Source organism: Schistocerca serialis, chromosome 1 (assembly GCF_023864345.2).
Source record: "Schistocerca serialis cubense isolate TAMUIC-IGC-003099 chromosome 1, iqSchSeri2.2, whole genome shotgun sequence".
Lineage (NCBI taxonomy): Eukaryota > Metazoa > Arthropoda > Insecta > Orthoptera > Acrididae > Schistocerca > Schistocerca serialis.
The window spans coordinates 814,079,415-814,105,779 of NC_064638.1; the positions used below are offsets into that span (position 1 = coordinate 814,079,415).

At 44.5% G+C, this 26,365-nt stretch overlaps 1 protein-coding gene and 1 long non-coding RNA gene across 2 annotated transcripts in view; both read right to left on the reverse strand.

Annotated features, from left to right (window-relative positions):
* The window catches only part of LOC126484258 (failed axon connections), a 157,550-nt gene that overhangs the window by 39,648 nt on the left and 91,537 nt on the right, over positions 1 to 26,365 (reverse strand). The gene's annotated exons all lie outside the window — the stretch shown is intronic.
* The window catches only part of LOC126484268 (uncharacterized), a 73,127-nt gene continuing 58,270 nt past the window's right edge, over positions 11,509 to 26,365 (reverse strand). Inside the window, exon 3 of the long non-coding RNA XR_007587831.1 lies at positions 11,509 to 11,552. This is a non-coding gene — a long non-coding RNA (uncharacterized LOC126484268). The remainder of the gene's footprint in view (positions 11,553 to 26,365) is intronic.

Below are 26,365 nucleotides of genomic sequence, written 5' to 3' on the forward strand. Positions count from 1 at the left end.
ATCGTAACAGAAGCTTCCATCACTCTAGTGTTCACAGGTAATTAACTAACGAACGCCTTGCATTATTCGTATCACACTTTCATGCTTACCGTCAATGTAGCCATGAAGTAAGATTTCTTTGTATGAAGTGGTACAGAGTCCTGTCTACAAACTACAACGCATTTTAACTTCCTATACACATTTCTAAACACTGAATCTAGCGTACAGCCTTAGTTCAAACATGAACTTCTAAAATTCGCTAACGTTTATTAACAGCAGATATAGCCTGCCGGACAGTTTCGTAAAATTGAGGACACCGTTCGTTGCGTCACATCCACGGCACATTTAACATTTGACTACGCACCTCCGCGGGGTTTATTTTTGACGCTCTTCGCTCTATACTGCGGCTGAGCATGCGGGAACTTATTTGAAGACAGTCTTCACCTGCTTGCTTCGTCAGCTTGCATCATACGATATTTTTTATGGTGTTACACGAACACATTGCTTCTCAGTGAATGGAAGCGGCAAGGCCTTGAGAATTAGTAACGGGGCTGTTAGCTCCTCAAGTACGAGGTTTTAATTTCAATGCTTGGAAGTACAAGTTTAGCGGTAACGGATACTTCAATGGCAGTTACAGGCTCCGCATGGTTTAGAGAAACTCGTCTTCACACTGGAGCAGGTTTTATATCTGGCAAGGTAGGATCAACTGTCTCAGCACTCATTCGTACTCTCAGTCGTTACGTTTGTTCAGTTCTTACAGTGAAAGAATAGCGACTTTGACAAATATCGTCGTCGATCTGGCAGTCTTAACTGCGCCGCCCGGCAATCTGTTTCGCAAGTTCCTTGTGTTGTGACAGGCTGCAGTTTCGAGTCCGTGGGAACCAGAAGTACTGTCTTCCGTGTATCGCATCATCGGGACGTTTGTCTGGTGACGAGGAAGCTGCGGCCGAGAGATATGACAGGCACTTCCTGCCAGCTCTAACATCCCGCGCCTGCTGCACTATCGGCTGGGTCGTCAACACCACTATCTTATACGCTCGTCTGTCACTTCTCACGATTCAGTGCACCGCTTCATTCATACGAATGCGCCACATCCTATTTATCAAGGAGTCGTTCCACGACAGGATCAGCCGACAGCTTCCTGTTAGCGTGAACATCCTAAACTTCAAGCAACGGGGTCATCGTAGACGGCATCCAGTGGCGTTTGCAGAAACTGCAGACGCCCAATTTCTCGTATTCGGTACGACGATGTAAGAGGAAGTGAAAAGTCTTATTGGTACAGACACCGCTGATATAAATTTTTATGTTAATTTCGTGTAGTTTTGGTAACATTCTAGCAAGGATCGACTATCTGCAGAACGATTCTGATTAGAGAGCTTTTTACAGTCCCGTGGTACGTCCACTCAGATCCACGAACGTCAATGGAAATTCAGAGGTGCTAAACTACATATTAGAAAGTTTAACAATCCACCTGAATGAAGTCGGAAAGCTTCACCCAGACGGAAATATGGAGACAATGCACAATATTTTATCATCGGATCTTTTTTATTTATTATGGTGTTTAAATTAGAATCACATTTCAGCGACGCTCATAAATTGTAAATCACCTCTACAAACGTGATAAACCTACATCAAATCTTAAATATTTCGGCATGTTCTGTATAAAGAATTAACTACAAGAATTATTACGCAATTTGGGTGATTCATTTGCCGCATACTGACCAGAAGCAAACGACAAAACTTTCTTTCAGGGCTTAAAACCCAGCCGATTTTTTGAGCCGGTTTATTAATGTACGTGAGAAGTGAATCTGTCATTCCAACAAGACGCTATGGGCTGTCACATCTGAACTTATTACCAAATCCTACCTGTCAACGTCAACTTTTTCTTTAATCCTCCTGGTTGATATTTGTTTACCTCAACAAACTATTTTACAAGAAGGACGAAGTAGACATTTCAAAACGCGAAACACTCCAAAGTCGCAATGCTTGGAGCAATAACGCTATTCCGTTTTCACTGCTTCCTTGATCAATGACAAGCCGGAGCGAACAACGAAAACGCAAAATTTTCGCTTTTTGCGGTGGCTCACTTGGCATAAAGAGAGGGGTTCCAGTTTCCGAAAGTAAGGAACAACCATATATACACTAGAGAAAAGTTTGTTTTACTGAAAATTTTGTGAACGCAGTCCACCCAGATCATTCACATAGGTCCGTTCGCCATTTTAATGCACTCCAATTCCTCTTCTTCGCCTCTATATGAAGTTAACTGCTAACAATGTCTTCACACTTGGCTGACGGAAGTCATGGGATAGCGGTATGCACATATACAGATAGCGGTAGTACCGCGTACACGAGGTATAAAAGCCTTTGGGCTGAGCTCTCATTTGTACACCGGGGATTCATGTGAAAAGGTTTCTGATGTGGTTATGGCCGCACGACGGGAATTAATAGCCTTAGAACGCGGAATGATAGTTGGAGCTACACCCATAGTACATACCACTTCGGAAACCGTAAAGCAATTCAATATCCCGAGATCCACAGTGGTAAGTGTGTGCCGAGAACACACATTACTTCTTACTATACACAACGCACTGGCCAACTGCCTTCACTTAACGACCGAGAGTAAAGGCGTTTGCAGATAAAACTGCCTTAAATAACCAGAGAAATCAATTACAGAGGTACGATGAACGTTTCTGTTACAACAGTGCGGCGAAATTTGGCGTTAATGAGCCAAGGCAACAGACGACCGGAGAGAAAGCCTTGGCTAACAGCACGACATTGCCAGTAGCGCGTCATGACCGCTTTACCGTATCTGTTGGACCCAAGACGACTGGAAAACCGTAGTCTGGTCTGATGAGACTAATTCAGTAGGTAAGCGCTGACGGTAGGGTTCGAGCGAAGCGCAGGCCCCACGAGGCCATGGACTCAAATTGCCAACAAGGCATTGTGCAAGCTGGTGTTGGCTTCATAATGGTGAGAATTATGTTTACATGGAATGGACTGAGTGCCAGTCATGTCTGGCTACTTTGAGACCATTTGCAGCCATTCATGGACTGCATGTTCCAACAAATATGGAATTTTTTTATGGATGATAGTGCACCATGTCACCGGGCCACAATTGTTCGTGACTGGTTTGGAGAATATTCTGGGCAGTTCGAGCGAGTGGTTTTGCCAGCCACATTGCCTGAAATGAATCCCACTGAACATTTTTTGGACAATCTAGATGTCAGTTCGTGCACACAATCCTGAACTCGCAACAGTTTCGCAATTACTGACGGCTGTAGAGGTAGCATGGCTTAATATTTCTGCAGAGGACTTTCAATGATTAGTCGAGTCTATGCCACGTCGAGTTGCTGCACTACGGCGAGCAAAATGAGGTCAGATACGGTATCAGGAGACATTCAATGACTTCTGTCACTTCAGTGTATAAACAGACCGAAAGAGTTCGGTTGTGAGCGGGCGACATTTCGTACCGCGGACACCGCAAACACTAGCCGCCTTCGTGTAACATCGCTCCCCCACCAAACAGCGAATTATCTCACTGTGATTGTCTTAGTTCCCCTTATAACGTCGCTTCGTGGAACTCTCACGAAGTTCAGACTGACGCAGAGGCATGACGCGTTGCCGTGATAATTCCGGGAATTTGTGGTAAACAGCCGCGATTGCCATGAGAACTACTTCCAAACACGGACTTCTCACTAAGAGCTCTCTGCTATCCTGAGCTGCGTCAACGGCACAGAGAACTTCTAGCCGTTCGCTAAATGCCTGAGGTGCTCGATTCCTCCATGTTCAGTCTCCGAAACAAACATACGCCTACTTATGTCACATCGTGAGCAAAGGTACGATTGAAAACTTTTTCGATAGTATTATTGAAGTTCTTAAGACATCTTCCCTCTCTCGTCAGTGAGTGGAAGGAAAGCTTAACTCAATAAATAGCCAGGTGATTTTAGCCCGATCAGCATATTACCTACATCTCAATACTGATTACACTGTTCCTGAACACCTGAAATATTTCTTCGGAAGTTCCACGATAAATATCAATCAGGTTTTCGAAACCACCAAAGTACAGCAACTGAATCAGTCTGACATCAAACTTGCCAAGGACAGACCCGACGCAACTATTTTAAGACTGCTTGATTTCAGCAATATTTTTGGTAAGTTTATTTCAATCTTTCTTATTAAAATGAGTTCTCGAACAGCGTTCTCGACACCTATCTGAACATAGCATGCCAACGAGGCACCTGTTGGTCGGAGACAGCATGCAAAAATGTGCTCCGATGACCCTTATGGTTCTTTCTTTGGTCCATTGTTTTTCTCTTTGGATATCAATTGTGTTTTTACTGTGATTCAATCTTTTAGGCACTATACTGTGAATGTATGCACGATGATTGATTTGTGGGGCTCTCGACTGCGCAGTCATCAGCGCCCGTAAAAAGACCGAATGTTTACACAGTCCAATTGTTGCACAATCCAACCTAGCCACTGTCACGAATGATGGATGATATGATACAATGAAGACAACAAACACCCAGAAGTTTAATTTCTTTACCCGTTTTAGGAATCTAGCGCCCTTCTTCAGAAGACTCTACAGAAAAATACTCTAAATAAATTAATACAAATCCTGTATGGTTTTCAAGATAATCTCCTACCCTTCATACAAAGTAGTGGCAAGTTCAGGTATGCAGGCTGAGCCATCTCGTGCAACCCTCTCTCCAAAGCAGACCAAGACAATAATAGAACCGGACGTCGCTGTTTCTATTACAGCCTTTAGAACAAATAACCCTGTAACCCGCGCCTTATGCAAAACCACTCTGGATTCAACCGGAGATTAAAGCTTTATCTTCTATTATCGGCGTGGCTTCGAAGCCTACGGTATTCTCGTCCCTTTCGATTTCCGCTTTCTTCTTCCTGTTTCATCTGCTAAACTCACCCCATTATTTCGCGCTCTTTCACTGACCTATTTTGACTTCAGACTGATTCCTTTTGTACGGCTGTGTTACCTTCGTGTCACATGTAACCACTTACATTCGGCCCGAAAGTAATGAGGTAATTGCTTCATTTCAGTAAGACAGTGTTAAATTCCAAATATTCATTAGTATAAATATCGTCATCGTGAATTGCGTATGTGGCATACCAGCTTCCATATTTACTCACTAAGGGAGCCTGCTTCGATGTACGATGAAATAAATTAGTAAATAATGTATCCTACCAATCAAAATAAGCACCTGTTCGTCGCAGGGTTGAGAAAAACCCCTATACTTTTAAGTCCAACACAGTCGATAAAATTGCGTTTTTATGGGTTTGGGGGTTTTTTCGTTTTGACGATTAAATAGTTAAGTCTAAATTCATACGATTAATCTCCTCTGAACACTAACCCATACTTACGACTGTTTTATTAGTGCCTTACTTCTTGCGCTGCCAGCACTGCGTCCATTGAGAAGCTTCACCTACTGGCTTGTTTGGTCTAAATTAAGACGCAGTTTAGGAGAGAAGAGACCCGAGAAATTTGTGGTCTATAAATTTCTGCACGGTACTGAAAGAAGGAAATTGTCACCACGATTTTACGTGAAGTTAAAGTTTTTCCAGAAGTGTAAATGTTATTTAACTGCGTTTCTTACATTGCAACAAAACTTGAAATTGAAATTGAACAATAAATAGATGCTTTTAATAAATATGACTCTTTAATCTGTTTAGGGACTACTGTGTAAAATTTATGTTAATAAAATTTTCATAATTAAATCTACTTGGGTTTATTGTTTTTTTGGCGACTAATTTCTTTAGAACCCGCAAGATTTTGTTGGGTGGTTTCAAATTCTAACAACCTTGATACTTCGGCAATTATAAACTGAAAATTCAATACTGAACGTTACGTAATACTTCTTTCAAGCATTCATGTGAATATCCCGCGGGAAGGAATACTTAATATGTAAAATATTGCTACTAATATAATTCTTTATTCGCTTCTGCAATGTGAACTGAACTTCATGAAATTAAATTTCCACAACTTTTTTTCTGTTTACAGTTTACACTATGTAGCGCAAATTGTAAACATCCTGCACCATTCGGCTCCTAAGTTTTTCATTTTTGTTGACACGAGGTTAACTTAAGCCTCTTTTTCGACACGAGAAGTATTCGAACCAATTATTATTCTTGGATGAGTAACGGGGAGGAAGAGTAAAGGGTTGCAAAAGGACAAGAGTGCAATATTTTTAGTGTTGATTCTATTGGAAATGCATCGTTGCTTAGATTAGTCGTACGTGGAAGATTAGAACAGATGTTCGTAAAATAGCTAATTGCAGCCAGCATACAAATATCCTAAACGCGTAAAAGTTTATGGGTGTATTTTAAATTTTGTTGTTGTTGTTTTCAGTCCTGAGACTGGTTTGATGCAGCTCTCCATGCTACTCTATCCTGTGCAAGCTGCTTCATCTCCCAGTACCTACTGCAACCTACATCCTTCTGAAAGTGCTTAGTGTATTCATCTCTTTGTCTCCCTCTACGATTTCTACCCTCCACGCTGCCTTCCAATACTAAATTTGTGATCCCTTGATGCCTCAGAACATGTCCTACCAACCGGTCCCTTCTTGTCGAGCTGTGCCACAAACTCCTCTTCTCCCCAAATCTATTCAATGCCTCCTCATTAGTTATGTGATCTATCCATCTAATCTTCAGCATTCTTCTGTAGCACCACATTTCGAAAGCTTCTATTCTCTTCTTGTCTAAACTATTTATCGTCCATGTTTCACTTCCATACATGTCTACACTCCATACAAATACTTTCAGAAACGACTTCCTGACGTTAAATCTATACTCGATGTTAAATTTCTCTTCTTCAGAAACGCTTTCCTTGCCATTGCCAGTCTACATTTTATACCTTCTCTACTTCGACCATTATCAGTTATTTTGCTCCCCAAATAGCAAAACTCCTTTACTACTTTAAGTGTCTCATTTCCTAATCTAATTCCCTCAGCATCACCCGACTTAGACTACATTCCATTATCCTTGTTTTGCTTTTGTTGATGTTCATCTTATATCCTCCTTTCAAGACACTGTCCATTCCATTCAACTGCTCTTCCAAGTCCTTTGCTGTCTCTGACAGAATTACGATGTCATCGGCACACCTCAAAGTTTTTATTTCTTCTGCATGGATTTTAATACCTACTCCGAATTTTTCTTTTATTTCCTTTACTGCTTGCTCAATATACAGATTGAATAACATCGGGAGAGGCTACAACCCTGCCTCACCCCCTTCCCAACCACTGCTTCCCTTTCATGCCCCTCAACTCTTTTAACTGCCATCTGATTTCTGTACAAATTGTGAATAGCCTTTCGCTCCCTGTATTTTACCCCTGCCACCTTTAGAATTCGAAAGAGTATTTTACCCCTGCCACCTTTAGAATTCGAAAGAGTATTCCAGTCAACATTGTCAAAAGCTTTCTCTAAGTCTACAAATGCTAGAAACGTAGGTTTGCCTTTCCTTAATCTTTCTTCTAAGGTAAGTCGTAAGGTCAGTATTGCCTCACGTGTTCCAATATTTCTACGGAATCCAAACTGATCTTGCAAAGAATTCGCGTTAGTATTTTGCAGCTGTGGCTTATTAAACTGATTGTTCGGTAATTTTCACATCTGTCAGCACCTGCTTTCTTTGGGATCGGAATTATTATATTCTTATTGAAGTCTGGGGGGATTTCACCTGTCTCATACATCTTGCTCACCAGATGGTAGTTTTGTCGTGGCTGGCCCTCCCAAGTCTATCAGTAGTTCTAATGGAAAGTTGTCTGCTGCCGGGGTCTTGTTTCGACTTAGGTCTCTCAGTGCTCTGTCAAACTCTTCACTGAGTATCGTATCTCCCATTTCATCTTCATCCTCTTTCCGTAATATTGTCCTCAAGTACATCGTCCTTGTATAGACCCTCTATATACTCCATCCACCTTTCTGCTTTCCCTTCTTTGCTTGGAACTGGGTTTCCATCAACGCTCTTGATATTCATACAAGTGGCTCTCTTTTCTCCAAAGGTCTCTTTAAATGGGAATACACATACTTCTGAATGATTTTGGCTGAGGCTCAGATCGTGAAGCAACCAGGTAATTAAAACATCTAATGTATTCGTAACTGCGAGTAAGGACTACCATCAACTGTAAAAATCCTTAAGGCACAACAAGGTGAAGAGGGAAGAAAGTAACCTGCGGTCTCCTGTGGGGTACACGCCACAGCGGGAGGCTCTCCTCTCTCTCCCCCCCTAAATCACTTAGGGAAATGATGGGACGGTTCCTTAATCAAGGCCACAGCCGACCAAGTTTACTATCCTCATAGACCAATTGTCCTAACCTCAAATGATGTTATGAATTCCGTGTATTTTGAGCTACTGTTTGTATTATATTAGGTGGACAATTTCCATATCATTGTGATATGAACCTTGAATGTAGATAGATAAAATAAATCTGTGTGCGTGTGCGTGACGTCTCCGAACGACTGGTTCGATTTCAACCGAACGTTGTACACACATCCCTTATTGTCAGCTAACAATCGCAGAGTAAGAATGACCTACTTCTAACAGTTCAAGAGATACGACGTCATGAACTGAGATGCGTGAAGAAAATGCTGCATCATGCATGAAGTTTTAGTACGTCTATTATTGAGGCTTTCAGGCGTTCTGGCTAGAATTGCGTACATTAATGTTGTTGTATTTTAGCTGCAACACAAGCAGTTATCCCTAATCGAAGCCTCATGTACACAATCGTGGATGTTCAATTTTTTCACCATGCCGAAGTGCTGCCACCTGTTGGACAGCTATAAAATTATGAACAAGTGAATGTAGCAGTACGCAGCAGCTTGTGGCAGCCAGAACACACGCAAGTGGTTGGTTAGTTATTAATAAGTATTTTTCATGGTAATGACTACGATCAGTTTGTTAGAACAGTGAATATTTCAAAAATTTTGCCGTTCAAAAGAAGCCATGTGTAGAAAGTTATTTTCAACACAGGTGTGTATTAACTTGCCTCTAAAACAAAAATGAAACAAAATTAAAGCATAAAGAAACATTTTTCTACCTCCAGAAAAATTCAGGTCTGAAAGAGTTAAGACATTCCTGCAATCGACTCAACTTTCAGAAATCCCTAACGCCTGTCAGCGCTTTTGACATTTGACATCTACCAACTACGAAACGCAAACTCCTGTAGGCGGAAAAAATAGCCGTTTATGTAGCTATGAAGAGTTGTTTACAAAATCGCTTAGTAGACATGCCACGCAGCAGTGCCCAGCAGATAGAAAGTGTCTGGGATCATCTCTCACCAAGTCTACAGATAAGGTTTCGTTTCTCATACAAAATTGCTAAAAATGAACATCCCGGTAATGCCTGGTTTGTCAGCTAGTAAAATAAATACAAGTCTAACTTCCATATCTGCAATCTAGTTCAGTGGCAACACCGTCGACTGCAGGAAACACCCATTGCCACGCTGAAACTATCAGCGTTCAGTGAACTTTGTTTATAAATCTGTGTGTTCCGCCTGTTTGGAATCTTGCAACTTTGGGGATATCTACCTGATATGTAAATTCCTGAAGGACGGCGGTGCCGGTGAGAGTTGTCGGTGTTTACGTACGGCCGGTGAGGGAGGAGTTGGCACAGCCGACCGCCGGCTTTAATTAAAACACGCGCTCTGATTGCCAGGTGTCGACACATTCCACAAATAGACCGACCCAGCACTACCTGACACTCCCTCCAGACCCCCGTGCCACAGCAACCCATGTCACACAAACTTTAGAGTCAACAAATTAATTTTCAGCGATCTTCCTCTACTTTATGTGCTTTTTTGAATTTTTGGTCAGGCTTTACTTCGGTACTAATTATCTTTTATACTTTACACGATAACTCTGAGGAACCGATTCGTACTAACAAAGTCTGCTTCAAGTCACGTGCAGTAAATTTAATTGGTTGAAGGCTTGTGTTACCGTCTGTCACCAAGAAACAACGTAAGCCTAAGGGAAGGGAGTATTCAAAAATTCCGACTACTTTTACTGCCTGAAGTATTCTGAGCCATCCACAATATGGATACTTCGATTAACGCTTGCATTTATCAGAGTAATGAAGTCCACTAACTCTTCGCCACAATCCTGTAGCTTGTCCACGAACTGGCGTGATCAGCAGCTCAATTTTCGATTTCTCAGTGATAGAGAGTTAGTTTTAAGCGTTGCTTCCGGCTCAGTAAGTGCAACAACGATATTCAGTGTTCCCCCTCTTCTTAAACAAAAAGAAAGCTACACTGTGATCAAAAGTATCCAGACACTCCAGAAACATACTTATTCATATTAGGTGCGTTGTGCTGCCACCTACTGCCAGGTACTCCATATCAGCGACCGCAGTAGTCAGTAGAATGAGGCGCCTCGCGGAACTCGCGGACTTCGAACATGATCAGGTGACTGGGTGTCTTGTGTCATACGTCTGTAGGCGAGATTTCCACACTCCTAAACGTCCCTAGCTCACTGTTTCCTATTTGATAGTGAAGTGGAAACGAAGGGACACGTACAGCACAAAAAGCTTACAGGGCGACCACGTCTATTGACAGACCGCCGATAGTTCAGGACCTCGTAATGTGTAATAGGCAGACATCCATCCAGACCATCACACAGGAATTCCAAACTGTATCAAGATCCACTGCAAGTAATTGACGGTAAGGCGGGAGGTGAGAAAACCTGGATTTCATGTACGAGCGGCTGCTCACGGACGCACATCACGCCGCTAAATGCCAAACGCTGCCCCGCTTGGAGTAAGGAGTGTAAACACTGGACGATTCAACAGTGGAAAAACGTTGTGTGGAGTGACAAATCACGGTACACAATGTGGCGATCCGATGGCAGAGTGTGGGTATGACGAATTCCCGGTGAACGCCATCTGCCAGCGTGTGTAGTGCCAACAGTAAAATTCGGAGGCGGTGGTGTTATGGTGTGGTGGTGGTGGTTTTCATGGAGGGGCTTGCACCGTTTATTGTTTTCCGTAGCACTATAGCACTATCACAGCACAGGCCTCCATTGATGTTTGAAGCACTTTCTTGCTTCCCACTATTTAAGAGCAATTCGGAGATGGCGACTGTATCTTAACACATTCGTAATGCATGGCCAGTGGCGGAGAGGTTACACGACAACAACATTCCTGTAGTGCACTTGCCTGCACTGAGTCCTGACCTGAATCTTATAGAATACCTTTGGGATGTTTTGGAACGCCGACGTTGTGCCAGATCTCACCGACCGAAGTGGATACCTCTCCTCTGTGCAGCAGTCGGTGAAGAATGTGCGCGCCAGTCCTCAAGAAACCGCCCAGCACCTGATTGAACGTACGATTGCGAGAGTGGAAGCTGTCATCAAGATTAAGGGTGGGCAACGCCGTATTGAATTCCAACATTACCAATGGAGGACGCGACGAACTTTTGAGTCCTCTTTAGCCAGCTGTCCAGATACTTTTGATTACAGTGTGTGAGTACTCCGACATGTGGAACATGTCGTGTTCTTAATTCTGTAAGTACTTGTAGTATATCTTACCTCAATCGCGCCTAGGGAACCTTGCTTGTAAATCAATTTCTTACCTGAAACAGAAAGAAAACAATATGTAGGACGAATGGTGCAATATTAAGTTTAACACAGATTTGAAACTAATCTGACAATTATCAGCTATCGTTACGAATTAGCCTCGTATCCGGATGTTACATAAGGTCAAATCCGATGTGGAACAGCTGACAACCACCAGATAATCTAGATTCATACACTCCTGGAAATTGAAATAAGAACACCGTGAATTCATTGTCCCAGGAAGGGGAAACTTTATTGACACATTCCTGGGGTCAGATACATCACATGATCACACTGACAGAACCACAGGCACATAGACACAGGCAACAGAGCATGCACAATGTCGGCACTAGTACAGTGTATATCCACCTGTCGCAGCAATGCAGGCTGCTATTCTCCCATGGAGACGATCGTAGAGATGCTGGATGTAGTCCTGTGGAACGGCTTTGCCATGCCATTTCCACCTGGCGCCTCAGTTGGACCAGCGTTCGTGCTGGACGTGCAGACCGCGTGAGACGACGCTTCATCCAGTCCCAAACATGCTCAATGGGGGACAGATCCGAAGATCTTGCTGGCCAGGTTAGTTGACTTACACCTTCTAGAGCACGTTGGGTGGCACGGGATACATGCGGACGTGCATTGTCCTGTTGGAACAGCAAGTTCCCTTGCCGGTCTAGGAATGGTAGAACGATGGGTTCGATGACGGTTTGGATGTACGGTGCACTATTCAGTGTCCCCTCGACGATCACCAGTGGTGTACGGCCAGTGTAGGAGATCGCTCCCCACACCATGATGCCGGGTGTTGGCCCTGTGTGCCTCGGTCGTATGCAGTCCTGATTGTGGCGCTCACCTGCACGGCGCCAAACACGCATACGACCATCATTGGCACCAAGGCAGAAGCGACTCTCATCGCTGAAGACGACACGTCTCCATTCGTCCCTCCATTCACGCCTGTCGCGACACCACTGGAGGCGGGCTGCACGATGTTGGGGCGTGAGCGGAAGACGGCCTAACGGTGTGCGGGACCGTAGCCCAGCTTCATGGAGACGGTTGCGAATGGTCCTCGCCGATACCCCAGGAGCAACAGTGTCCCTAATTTGCTGGGAAGTGGCGGTGCGGTCCCCTACGGCACTGCGTAGGATCCTACGGTCTTGGCGTGCATCCGTGCGTCGCTGCGGTCCGGTCCCAGGTCGACGGGCACGTGCACCTTGCGCCGACCACTGGCGACAACATCGATGTACTGTGGAGACCTCACGCCCCACGTGTTGAGCAATTCGGCGATACGTCCACCCGGCCTCCCGCATGCCCACTATACGCTCTCGCTCAAAGTCCGTCAACTGCACATACGGTTCACGTCCACGCTGTCGCGGCATGCTACCAGTGTTAAAGACTGCGATGGAGCTCCGTATGCCACGGCAAACTGGCTGACACTGACGGCGGCGGTGCACAAATGCTGCGCAGCTAGCGCCATTCGACGGCCAACACCGTGGTTCCTGGTGTGTCCGCTGTGCCGTGCGTGTGATCATTGCTTGTACAGCCCTCTCGCAGTGTCCGGAGCAAGTATTGTGGGTCTGACACACCGGTGTCAATGTGTTCTTTTTTCCATTTCCAGGAGTGTACATACAGGAAATTGGTGAAAGAATTTCTTCACGAAACGAGAAGGAAACGTAATGGCGCACCCAACGACTGCCAATTGTAAGTAGCGTCCGCAAGCACGGTCTGCACAGCAGCTCCCGGACGTCTGATATAGGTTGTGGTAAATCTCACAATAAGCTGAATAAGTTTTCCGGTGTGACGCTCCGCAACACTGCTTAAACTAAGCGAATTCAACGAAACATCAAAATGATGTTCAAGAAGAACAGATGAAGTGGAATTATAAATACACTTACCACACAAGGGGGCATCATAATGGAAAGGTGCTGTGACAGTCATGAACTGACCACTTGGCACTGATAGGGCCAGTCGAGAGAAAACAGGGAAAACACAGTATTCGTTGTGTGTTTTAACTGTCTAGAATATACAGAGATAAAACTATTAACTCAACACGGCGATACTAGAAAACTCAGGTGCCATCAGTGACAAAGAAGCAAACAATCTACGAAGGAAACAATGTTTCTACTACTACTATTACTACTAGTAGATTAATAAGAACGCCCACCGTTGCAGAAGATAAGAATTTTTCATAAAGGACAAATTTCGGAAGTACTGTCACTTCGTACGTAACCCTGTCAGGAGCAACGTTCTCCCCATCGAAGGCTACCATTCCCTCCTCTGTGTGTACTCAGTTTGATGTACAATATCAGCTATTCGGAACTTCCTGGCAGATTAAAACTGTGTGCCGGACCAAGACTCGAACTCGGGACCTTTGCCTTTCGCGGGCAAGTGCTCTACCACCTGAGCTGCGAGAACGGGGCGCGAGTCTTGCTTGGGTAGCTCAGGTGGAGCTGCGAGAACGGGGCGCGAGTCTTGCTTGGGTAGCTCAGGTGGTAGAGCACTTGCCCGCGAAAGGCAAAGGTCCCGAGTTCGAGTCTTGGTCCGGCACACAGTTTTAATCAGCCAGGAAGTTCCATATCAGCGCACACTCCGGTGCAAAGTGAAAATCTCATTCTGGAATCAGCTATTCGTTTTGCAAATACAAACCACTTTCTCTTGCTGCAGTGTATATTTCTTCTACGTGAGTTTTGCCATTTACTTTAAGGCATCGTCAGTGGAATAGCTCTTCGCGTTTTTTGTTGGTATCTGCGTTTCCTCACATCTGGTCACACATTGGAGGACGCACTATTATTTCGCTTACGAAACATGCGCATGTTTTCATGTTATGAACTTTTGCTTCACAATAGAAACAAGGAGAATACAGTCGTTGCGAATGTCAAGCACAGTTTTCGTGAAAGATCTAGGACTAGTGACAGAAGCCAAGCAGTGCTCCACAGCAGTTAGCGCAAAGAATTATGAAGGAAAGCTCATTACATGAAAACATGCCTATGTTTCGTAAGTTATGCTACAGTACGACCAACATGTGACCAGATGAAAGGAAACGCAGATAATACCAACCATAAACGCGAAGAACTAATCCACTGACGATTCCTTGAAGTGAATGAAGCATCTGGAAGCAGTACATGAACAGTGCAGAAAGAGAAGACGGTTTTTATTTAAGAAACGAATATTTGAGCTTTCTGTGGATGATGGCCACACACAGCATTAAAATAATACTAGCTTTATACGGAAGATCTTACCATTCGCCAATGTTTTGTCCAATTCTCGTACGCCGCTTAAATGCCCTCACCAATAAAACGCACAGCGAACAGCCACAGCTACGGAAGACACAGTGGAGGTATGGATCTAGCAGGACTAGTGTTGTGGAGTGTACAGGAGGTGGTGGTCACACACAGCGTGGACTTCCGGCGGGGCGGCTTTCCAGTTGGCTGGACAGCGGTGGCTGGTGGAGGGCTGGGCGGACTTCCTGCACGCGCGCCACACACCTCACAACGGCCTTCACATTCTTGTTCAACTGTGCGGAAGTTTGCGTCCTTCAGTCCGAAGACAGGTCTGAAGCTGTGCACCACGTCAGTCTACCCTACATCCAGTCTCTCGATCTCTGCATAACTGCAGCAACTGACACCCATTTCCACAAAACACTCCCAGGAAATGCAGGAACTTAGCCTGCGCAAAACTGACAATTCGGACTTATTAGGACAAGAGCAGGTACATCCAGTTCAACATGCTTACCGTTGGCGAACTTATTTCTCCCTCCCTCACCACACAATTTCTTGCTGCCTTATGATGTATCACATGAACATCCCTTCTTCAATATAATTTTGTCAATCTCTTATTTGATTGAGCGTCTCAGTTATCGTATATTCCCACCTTCAGCATTCTTCTGCAGCACCATATTTTAAATGCTTGTCTTAATTTCGTATCTTCCAGGTTTCACCTTTCTTATAAGGTCAAGAAGCTTCAAAAAAGCTCTAACGCCAAATTTTTTTATTCGATGTTAATAAATTTCCCTTTTTTCAGAAATGCTTTTCTTTCTAGTGTCAGTCTGCATTATGTATCTTTTACTTCTGTCGTCAGTTATTTGAACAGCGTACGTCACCTACTTATTTCCTACTATAATTCAGCATCATCATTAGATGCAGTCATTTCTCCATCTTTTACTTTCGTTGATATTTGCTATTCATCTGATAATCTGTTTAAATGATTTCCCAATTGATTTCTTGTCTGAAAGGGCAATCTCATCAGCAAACCCCAAGGATTTTATTTCTCTTCTCTGAACTTATTATTAATTATTCTTGGTTTACTTTACTGCTTGCTAAACTTACAGATTGGGCATGGTTGTAATCTTTCCCATCTATGTTACTCTTTTCTGAACAACTGCCTCCCTTTGGTTTCAGTTTTTTCAACATCGCTCACTTTATTCCTGTTACCATCAGTTTTCCCTCGAAATCATCCTAAGTTGAAGGAAAATGTGTAAATGCTATAAAGTGACGCATTTCCTTAACCTGTGGTCTCATAATTGAAACTCCCAACTGATACCCTCTTAACATGGCGACACACAGCAATAACGAGGCAATATGAAGAGATGACCTGATAGATGAAGTGCCATTACTTCTAGATCAAATTTCCATTTCCCTCTAATTAAAAAGTAACTTAGCACATTGTCTTACTGCATACTTCTACATGGTAGACGAGAATTTTAATGAATTCAACAGAACGTTTCATTTCCAGTTAACGAAAATATTCTCGTCCACTGTAGGCATGGTTCTACATGCGACTATTTTTTCATTTAGCTAGCCTTGCAGCAATATAGCACAAAAATTATTATAGTGTGTGGTTTAGGTCACATCAGGGAGCAATACATTCTTTTCAGAAATTGCAAATAGAAGCGGCGGATTTACCTTCGCGAGACCACCTTTCACAAACTAGCAGGTTGATACGACTGTGCAGCAGGCTGGGTGGTGTCGAGATGGAGGCCTGGAAACTTATTACTTGTGGAAACCAATAATAACAGGCAAACACGAAGCAATGTTCAGGTCTGTGCAATATGACTACTTCACGCATGCGACTATTTCAAATAACTGGGAGACATACTCAGTGTGTATGCTGACAACATTACGGCTGTTACTTTAAATTGTTCTGATTATGATTGAAAATGAACAGCAAATAATAGGCCGATAAGAGTGGTTTTGTAACTAGCGAAGAGGGCCTTTTGTTGATGCGTTACAGAGGACGGGATAGTAAGTCAATCCGTGTTTAAGATGCCGATGTTCAGCGGGCCGAAAAAAAATGTGGCGTAACCAACAATTGCTGCGAGATAAATACTGTGAAAAATTATAAAAATATAACGCCCATGCCGTATTTCCATTTCTCAGCGATTATGCTTACCTGCAGCTGCATTTAGACCATAATGTAATACAACAGATTAATCTTATTTATAAGCCTTTTTCAGTTGATATTAGAAAAATCCATTCTTCGTGTAATGGAATGGACTGATGTTGCCACATTACTGTACCTACGCCAAGCATGGTTGTGATGCGACAATTTTGTTTGCAAAGCGCCAGGTGGAAGTTATGACAACACAGACTCCACCTGCTGGAAAGGCGATTTTCGTAAATGGATTTTGCATGCTGTAGGTAGTCTTCAGCGGCCGAGTACGTTACAAAGGAGCTTACACCTAAGCTGCTAACGTGGCTGGCAATTACCACACCAGTGGCGCCGCTCAAATTCTGCTCTCTGGTTTTCTCTCAGGAGCTCCCCTAGGAAAAGCTCGCTCTCCATGGCTACCGGAAGAACTTTTTACATTATTACTGCAACTGCACACGTTCATCCAGCTTAATCATACAATTCCACTCTGGAAGCTACCGCAGAGTACAAGGCATTTCCTTCTTGAAAGAAGAGGAGAAATGATTGGCTGTTTACCTCTGAATGAACTCTATAGACACTATCTTTGTTAACGAGACATTTGCATAAACGTTTGAGAGGTGGAACAACTTACGTGACCCATGGAAACGTCGTACCTCAGCGGACCTTGGTCCTTGGAAGGCGGCCATTGTCTGGCATTGTGCGAACTACGCGAGTTTTACGAATTTGGCGCGCTTGCGTTTTACCAGGATCTATCAGAATAAAGTGACTGACATTTTAGCATGGAAGAGGGGCAGGCGGTGAGTCTGCCGTTACGCACAAGCGCACTATGTCTCCGGTACCAGAAGTTGGGCACTTCCGTACTGAGTATGTTGATGTTCCCTTTTAATCGGGTGTCATGAGTTCGCTTTCGAAGATTGTAAGAGCTCTATCATCTTCCTACTCGATAGCTTCTGCCATAGGCCGGATCTTAACATGGAGCTCTCCATGCACTTTTGTTATTTGTTATCCTCTTCGTTTTCTCGTAATTGTTTTCAATCCTTATACTATCCATTGTCTGGTCACCTGCTCCTCCAAGCACCCATCAATATATAATATTTTGTCATCCAATTTCCAAGCAAACTGTGTTTCCCCTTCCCGATTACCTTAAAAATTTGTCTCTTTCCACTCTTCTCAACCTCATTTCTGACTGTATCCATTTTATTCCTCCCATCCTCCAAATCTGCAACTCAATACTTCCGTTGCTTACTGCTGTTTACTCAGTGTCCACGTCTCTGCTCCGTATAATTCCACGCTTCAAATAAAGCACTTCGACAGTTCCTTCCTAACGCACCTGTCCCTGTATCAACATAGCAGCCGCCTCTTATAAACTGCCTCCTTGACGACTGCTACGCGCATTTTCATCTTATTGCATCTAGTGTCTTCAGTTATTACGCTTCCTCGATATCTGGAAACAGTAACTTTATGTCTTCCAACCCAACTTTTTAATTTCTCTCACTTTTCTTATACCTATCACAATGCACCGTCATTCCGAACTCCTCACAGCTCTGATTCAATGCCGACTGGTTCTACTTCAACATGCGGCCGTTAACATCCATCTAAACATAGCGAAAGGGAGTTTAACGCCTGTCGCTCCAAATCATTAGCTACTTCCGCGCTGTTCTTTAGTCTCTTATATAGAAATTTAAGTGGGTATCTACATATTTGTAAAATCAATTCTTATTTTTGTTCTACCAAGCCCATCCAATTGAACGTTTCCCGTAATTAACGTTTCTCACGCAAATCTCGGCACGGATTACAATCGCGGCAATTTTTTGGAACAACTTTCAGAACAAATTAGCGATCTGGTTATGAAGCAAGCAGTTAGGCGACGGGCTGTGGCAGAGACAGCCGCTGGGGCAGCGGTCCGGCAAGAAATGTGGCAAGGCGGCGGCCGGCTGCCCGCGGTAACCCAACGCTGGGCCGGGAAGGTCACGCGGGGGACACGAGACAGCCGCAGCTCGCCGGCCTGCCGGGCGGCTTCCAGCGTTACTCGAACCCTGCCCCCCCTACAAGACCTGCACGCTCATCTATTTCTCAAAATTAATTACTAGATATCGTGTTGCAGTACGCACTGATTTGACAAACACTAGATAGTGATATTCACATATACAGACAGCGATAGTATCGCGTACACGAGATAAAAGAAGGGCAGAGCAGTGGTGCTGTCATTTGCACTCGGGTGATTCATGTGAAGAGGTTTCCGACGTGATTATGGCCGCACGACGGGAATACATAGACTTTTAACACGGAATGGTAGTTGGAGCTAGACACATGGGATATCCCATTTCGGAAATCTCTAGGGTATTCAAGAGTGTAAGCCGGCCGCGGTGGCCCTACGGTTCTAGGCGCTGCAGTCCGGAACCGCGGGACCGCTACGGTCGCAGGTTCGAATCCTGTCTCCGGCATGGATTTGTGTGATGTCCTTAGGTTAGTTAGGTTTAAGTAGTTCTAAGTTCTAAGGGACTGATAACCTAAGATGTTAAGTCACATAGTGCTCAGAGCCATTTGAACCAATTCAAGAGTGTGCTGACAGTACCAGATTTAAGGCATTACCTCTCACCACATAACGCAGTGGCTGACTGCCTTGACTTTACGACCGAGACCAGCATCATTTGTTTAGGGTTGTCAGTACTAAAAGACAAGCAAGACACCGCGAAACGACCCAAAAAACCGCGAAACGACCCAAAAAACCGCGAAACGACCCAAAAAACCGCGAAACGACCCAAAAAACCGCGAAACGACCCAAAAAACCGCGAAACGACCCAAAAAACCGCGAAACGACCCAAAAAACCGCGAAACGACCCAAAAAACCGCGAAACGACCCAAAAAACCGCGAAACGACCCAAAAAACCGCGAAACGACCCAAAAAACCGCGAAACGACCCAAAAAACCGCGAAACGACCCAAAAAACCGCGAAACGACCCAAAAAACCGCGAAACGACCCAAAAAACCGCGAAACGACCCAAAAAACCGCGAAACGACCCAAAAAACCGCGAAACGACCCAAAAAACTGCGAAACGACCCAAAAAACTGTGTGGACCGTGCAACGAACGTATAAGAGATCGGCAAAATCTAGCGTTATGGGCTATGGTGGCGAGTACATTTACTAACCGCATAACATCGACTGCAGCGTCTCTCGTGGGCTCGTGCCCATATAGGCTGGACCATGGACGACTGGACAACCGTGCCTTGATTATAGAAGCCCCGAATCCAGTTGGTAAGAGACCCCACAAAGCCGCGAACCCTAGTTCTCAACATACTGTGCAAGCTGGTGGTGGCTCCATAAAGATGTGGTCTGTCTTTATACTGAATGGACAGGATCCTCTGATCCACCTGAACGGCTCGCAGACCGAAAGTTGTTATATTCGTCTACTTTGAGACTATCTACAGCGATTCGTGGACTTCATGTTCCCAAACAACTATGAAATTTTTTTATGGATGACAAATCTCCATGTCATCGGGCCACAGTTGTTCGCAACTGTTTTTAGAACATTCTGGCTGTTCGAGGAATGACTTTGGCTTCCAGATAGCCCGACTTCAACCCCATCGAACATTTATGGGACATAATTTATGTCAGCTGGTGTGCAAAATATTGCACCGGCAACGCTTCCTCAATTATGGACGCTATCGAGATAGCGTGGCTCAATGTTTCTGCAGGGGACTTCAAACAACTTGTTGAGTGCATGCCACGCGGAGTTGCCGCAATACGCCGTGCAAAAGGTCCGAAACGATATTACAAGGCATCCCATGACGTTTGTCACTTCTGTATAATTAACTGATACTGTGCCCAATGGAGAACGTGCCTGTCACCCTGTTAAAAATGCACCCTGCTCCCGGAGAACTGCTCATTTTCCACCTCATTGGACGCAAGGCACCGAGTGCACCTAATGCCCATTGGACTTAACCTTCAACGTGAAGGATGTAGGTTCCGTGATATTTTTGTACCTTCACTTGGGCCTACTCTTTAACGTGAAGATGAGCCAGGATGATTGTTTAAACGTTATTGCTGTCAAAGTGTTGACCTTTTATTTCTCTGTTCATCACTCCTGTCTCCCAAGGTGACAACTGATCTTCAAATGCGTACGCTTACGTTCCTGGTTTGTCGAACACTCAAGAGCCGTACCGCACCTCGATTCGCATGCTTAATCCTTTATTCGCGTGCCTAACCGTTTGAGCGACTGGTTTCTTTCGCGGCTCACCATTTTATTCATTTTATTCTCCAACCTTAGCGCTTTTAGCATGAAACCACCGATGCTACGGAAGCTCTGAATCAGAACTTTCGCAGTATCTGTGGCTTCATGCTGAACACGCTGATGCTCGAGAACAAAATTAATAAAATGGTTGATTGCAGCAGAAACCACCGGGGCTCAAAGAGTTGAATCTCACAATCCAATAGAAAAATGTCGGATTATTTCAAACAGCCGGTGAAACTTAGCACTCAGCCCTTACTCAGTTTTGTATCTCGAAGATGATATCAATGGACAGCTTCAACTTAAGATGACAACTGAACAAACTTGTGGACACACTACCTCAGCCAATTGAGGCCATCAAAGCTACAATCGCTGTTAGACGTTATTTGCGTGACGTCTTCTGGGGAGGGGTCCACTGAATTGGTACGGCGTGCTTATTAGAAATTTTACACTGCTATTACCTTCCTTCCAACGCCGCCTTTACTGTATGAACTAGGTAGCTGCCAAATTTTCAGCGCGAATTCAGAAATTCCATCCGGCGATGGTAGTGGTTTTAACACCTACGTTTAAAAGATTTTCCTTTGATGCCATCCAACGCCCAGCCACAACGATCCCGCAAGACAATGACGCATCCTTGTCATTAGTGTTACGACAGCAGCCATGTGCCAGTATTAGCTTATTTGGACCATCTCAATGTGTCATTCCGCCATGCATTAAGCGCTAACACCTAAAGAATCTTATCTGATATGGGCAGACATAGCTCGCCTAGGAACGTAAGTTATTTCCATGCTTGCAAGACGACAAATTACACGTCCTGGTAAAAGTTACGTGTCCCAGTACCCAACTGTTTCTTAAATTTGTAATTTCCTCAGTGAATTCTTTCGTATATTACATTTCGTATTTTTATGACCTTAGGTTTTCTAAAAAAATATACAAGGTTAATCAAATAGATTGACAATTTGTGTTTCACGATCGGTGGGACATGAACAGTATATCGCAGGAAAGCTTGATTTCCAAAGTTTTGTTTCGGTAACTAGCTGCATGAACGACCGCTAGGGTATTCGCGTCAATAGACAGTTGTAAGCACTAAGTGGAATAACTTAGTTTGACATGTTTGAATAATGGCTTTTTCCTTAACAGGACTTAAGTTTTCCAACAGGATGGGGCTCCGCCATAATAGCACCGTCATGCCCGAGAATTTTCAGATCAATCCCTTTCTCGGCGATGGGTAGTTCGCATGGGGGCGATGGATAGGTCGCATGGGAAATCATGACCTAGCTCTACACTTCTGGCCACCGAAATGATCTGATCTCACGCCCTGTGATATTCTCGCGGGGCTGTCTAGCGGAGCCTGTATACTTGCCACCTTCATCGACAACTCTGGCCGACCTGCGGCATCTTGTCACTGCTGTGGCAATCTCCGAAGCACGAGACATGCTTCTTCGCATGTGAAACAAGTTTGGCTACCGCTTAGATGTTTGCCGTGCAGCAGACGGGGAAGATATTGTGCAATTTATACACGATGACATGCCCATCACATTGGCCTAATCTTTAATAACCCTGCACGTTGTCAACTCTTACTCATTGCAGCTGATACCTTCCAGTGTGAACTTTCTAGCTCCCGCTCCTTCCACCATTAAATTTTTTTATGTACACCGAAAAGGAAGTAAAAATTTGAAATGACATAACCAGTTTACGAATTTCGATATTTAGGGCAGTTTAAGAGACAGGGGCACAGGAAGATAAATAATCCAACTGTTACTTTGTTTCCATAAATCTGATTGCTAGAATCGTTTCTTTATTAAAAATAAGATCTATTTCAATGCCATCCTTCTCCCGTAATTTCTTTAAGGAAAGAGTCTCTTTCAAACTAACCTTTCGATTTGTACCATCACCAATTTGGGCTTATGGTAATGAAGATTCAATGAGAAAACCGTTCAGAAATTTAGTTTTCAGCGAGCCAAGAAGAATTTCATGTTGAGCGTTACAAGCGGACAAAGGAAAAACAAATATCAGCCAACAGATTGGCCTGCAACATAGTAGTGATGTAAACGAAAAAATGCTGATGTTGGTGGACGTTCACGCAGTCGAATGAATGCTACATGAACCAAGGAAGTTCTGTGCTAACTTTCAAGAAATAAGGCCAAGACAACATAATCGAGGGTGGGCAAACGACATTTGGAAACTCAGTACATCAATGCATATAGGAAGCAGAAATGCATAAGGGGGAAGAAGGGGAGCGGATTTACGAGGGCTGATGATTCTCCAGTATGTCGTATGATCCTGTGTCGCAAAATTAATCTAAAAAGCAAAGTGTGGATTTCGAATGACTGGAGAAACATCGAAGCTGTTGCAACAGTTCCAATTCGTATCTGAGGGTTGGTAATAAAGGGAAAGTACGTTTTCAACTAAACCTATGTATTTGACTCTTGCCGAATTTGAAATAAGATCACAAGCTGTCATCGGTGCTTTTGTGGACAGCGGATCAAGACTTAGCTTCGACATTTATGAACCTTGAAGCCTGCATATAAACCGTGCTTGTTCACCATTATGCAGACTTCTGGCCTGAAGACTATGGCATTCATAACAAGGTCTGATTTAAAAACCATATAACTGTCTTTAAATTCTGCAACCCTGAACTATCTTCTTCACTTCGCCTTCGCAATGTCTGACGTCACTAGCCTACGAAACAGCATTAAGTGGATGGAAAGAAACGACACTTTCGTCCTTCGTCCGCCCAAGGGCGAGGAAGAGGCCGCTTTTACACAACCGACTTTCTTGTCAAGATCTACTACTCATACAAACTAAACGTAGATGACGCCACTTACTATCAGCAAACTCATTTCCCCTGTTCAGTTTAAGGAACTGACAGCTTGCCCTGACCCATCACGGTGACTGACGTATTACATCACGGTCTGACACCGTGGAACAGTCGGCGGTTCAGCATCGATATCGCTTAGTAGTAACAGATCTTCTCCATCTCCATTATTTGTTTTCGAGACAAAACGCAAAGGTTCCTTGAAGACTGGAGGTAGTCCCCTATCTCTTAGAAACTTTCTCCTACAAGGGAGACCAAATGTCTTATGTTTTTTTCTAATACCCGGACAAAGCGAGCCTACACAACAAATAACGTAAACGTTTAATGAAAAATGTTTCAACAGTGGAACATCAACTTTACTGAACGAGATAATTAGTTTTCTAAGTTACTCGAAGTTATTTGGCACTTAGAAACCAATGACAGGAAAGAAAGCAAGAAACATTTTTACTGCTTTCTAAATATTGATATAAGAGCAGTAGCTAATGTTTGTAATGTTTGGGCGTTACTTTAACTTGTCAGCTACTGATACGAACTTTGTCAAAAACATCCACTACGCATTTTACTTTGATCATTAATAAACCATCTCGTCACTGTTAGCCAACGGCCTTTTCGCAGTGGTAACGCCGGTTCCCGTCATATCACTTAAATTAAGCGCTGTCGGGCTTGGCTAACACTTGGATGAGTGACCGGGTCTGTCGAGCGCCGTTTGCTAGCGGGATGGACTCAGCCCACGTGATTTCTACTGAGGAGCTAATTGAGAAATATCGGACCCAGTCTCTGGAAGTGACAACAGCCAGGAGAACTGTGCGCTGACAACCTGCCCCCGCCGCTCCTGGCTTTTCGTTGTTGTGTCCTAATAAGATGATTTACTGCCACTGCCAGAGCAATAGCTCCAAAAACAAGTGTGTCCTCCATGTGCAAACTGGTTATATATATATATATATATATATATATATATATATATATATATATATATATGTCTGTGTAACGAAGAGTCGTAATATAAAACCGTTGAGTCTAATTCAGAATGGTTCAAATGGCTCTGAGCACTATGGGACTTAACTACTGTGGTCATCAGTCCCCTAGAACTTAGAACTACTTAAACCTAACTAACCTAAGGACATCACACACATCCATGCCCGAGGCAGGATTCGAACCTGCGACCGTAGCAGCCGCGCGCGCGGTTCCGGACTGCGCGCCTAGCTAATTCAGAATAGTAACCTACATAAGAGAATGAATCAATAAACAATGATAAAAACAGTTTCTTATTGAATAGGAACCTTAAGCACACGTAGATGTTGAACGAATGACGTCCCTATAGGTCACACGACGCCCCTTGTGTTTCGCGCGGTAGAACAAACGACTTCACAAGATATCAGACAGTTCTGTTTGCGTTTCGCGCTTTATTACCGTCTACTGCGCATGTGCGCCAGGTATATCCCGCGTATATGGTGTAATAGGTCTACGTGAACCAGTACGTAGTTACAGATATGCCCGCTTGGGGCGCTTTTGCCTAGGTGTACGGATTAGGCGCATTGTGAAATAAGGGCTTTAGAGTGCAATGGGTGGAGGCCGTTTCGAACCAGGTAAGACCATGAGAAATTAATGGCACGCACGAGGTCTGTCGCGCTCGCACGTGGCCTCCGCCTCCAGCTGTGCGATGCGCCAGCGCTCGTCAGCTCGGCGCCTGCGGCCGTGGCCCGGTGAGGTGCGTGGAGTCCCTGGCCGTGAGTCACACCGCGCCGTGTTATGTAAGCGCCTTGGCCGTGGCGGGTTCTCACGCGGCGGTGCGGGCGATGCTATCGGCCCACAATGGCGGCCGCGCGTTCGTTAGGCGGCTCCCATTGTGCCTGCCAATTGGGCGGACACCGACCGGTGCGTGCGCCGGCCGGCCGTCTCATTGGGTTAATACGGGCCGGAGCCGGGGGCGCACATCCGGGCCCGCCGTGCCGCACCAATTGGGAGGGTAATTGCTTAACGGAGCCACACCCCACCCGCATTCCAGCCGGTGGCACCCCCGAGGAGTCACACCGCTGACCCAGACACTTTCACATCATCTCGCCTAAGTTGATTACCTGCGGCAGCAGCCCCCGATCTGTACCAGTGCTCGCTGCTATGCTCTTCAGTCTGAAGGAGCTCCCCACGTTCGTATATCCTATGCATGCCTCGATCTCTTTAACTACATCTACGTTCATTTCAACTCGCTGTGTCGTCCGAACAAGACACAGACAGGCAAAAGCAACACAGACGCAAAGATGCGAGCTGGTTCCATAGACTTGCCACTTGCGCGAGTTCCACCAGCGCCGCGGGCGGCGCTGATAATGAAGATATCGACTTCGCCTCGGCCAACCGGCGGCCGAGTACAATCCTCCAATGACCGGACGACAACGGACGGAAGCCTTCTCTGAAGATACATGAAGCA